The sequence below is a fragment of the Balaenoptera acutorostrata genome, chromosome X (genome assembly GCF_949987535.1).
Source record: "Balaenoptera acutorostrata chromosome X, mBalAcu1.1, whole genome shotgun sequence".
Classification (NCBI taxonomy): Eukaryota; Metazoa; Chordata; class Mammalia; order Artiodactyla; family Balaenopteridae; genus Balaenoptera; species Balaenoptera acutorostrata.
In genome coordinates this window covers 69,163,546-69,164,808 of record NC_080085.1, presented here as the reverse complement: position 1 = coordinate 69,164,808, position 1,263 = coordinate 69,163,546, and positions in this window count along the sequence as shown.

The window sequence follows — 1,263 nt, the reverse complement described above, 5'->3', positions numbered from 1 at the left end:
TTCCCTTTATCATCAAAACTTTGCTTCACACAATTTCTCTTCTAAAAGACTCAACAATAGTAAGGGGTGAGGGGAAGAGTGGAGTAGGGGAGTGCTAATTTATAGAGACAGCACACCATGACTATAAGTGAAAGCGAATATAAATTATAAATCTACAAAACAGAACAATCTTCACTAAAGTTGGGGAGAAATAAACAAGGGTATAAAAAATCTTCAGGGAACCCCACAGAGAAAAGGTGCTCAAGAAGTACACTTGGAGTTTCTTCAGTAATATGAAGCATCTTTTGTTAAGTACCTGATTGGCAGCACAAGTTTTTGGTAGCATATTATTGATTCAACACAATAATTGATTTTCTGAGTATGTAGTGCTGAAGTTTTCATCTAAACTTTTCTGTTGTTACTTTAAAGGGTTTGCCCCATTCATAAGCTTGAGGGCGTGCCTCAGAATAAAAAATTTTAATGGGAATAAACTTTGAAATTATATTGCAATTAGATGGGAAACTGATTCAGTTTATTGCTATACCATGAAAAAAAACAAGTATTTATACACAATTCTTCAGGGGCATATCTGCTGTATAAGGACTGCCCTTAATGCTTCCCCTTAATATTTAAAATGTTTCATGCTGAACATTATTAATCCTTATAAAAATTCCATGTTTAGGGTGGTATGAAGAAAGGGAGACATAGAACAAAGGCATGTCAGAGCTGGAGTCTAATCTCATAAACCATAGGTGTTATTAATTACCTACTGAGATCTCACAGATAAATCTTGATATTATCTTTAAAAATTGGGTTTTGCCATTGAGGACAATGTTGGCTGTGGGTTTGTCATATATGGCCTTTATTATGTTGAGGAAAGTTCCCTCTATGCCTACTTTCTGTAGGGCTTTTATCATAAATCGGTGTTGAATTTTGTCAAAAGCTTTCTCTGCATCTATTGAGATGATCATATGGTTTTTCTCCTTCAATTTGTTAATATGGTGTATCACATTGATTGATTTGCGTATATTGAAGAATCCTTGCATTCCTGGGATAAACCCCACTTGATCATGGTGTATGATCCTTTTAATGTGCTGTTGGATTCTGTTTGCTAGTATTTTGTTGAGGATTTTTGCATCTATGTTCATCAGTGATATTGGCCTGTAGTTTTCTTTCTTTGTGACATCTTTGTCTGGTTTTGGTATCAGGGTGATGGTGGCCTTGTAGAATGAGTTTGGGAGTGTTCCTCCCTCTGCAATATTTTGGAAGAGTTTGAGAAGGATA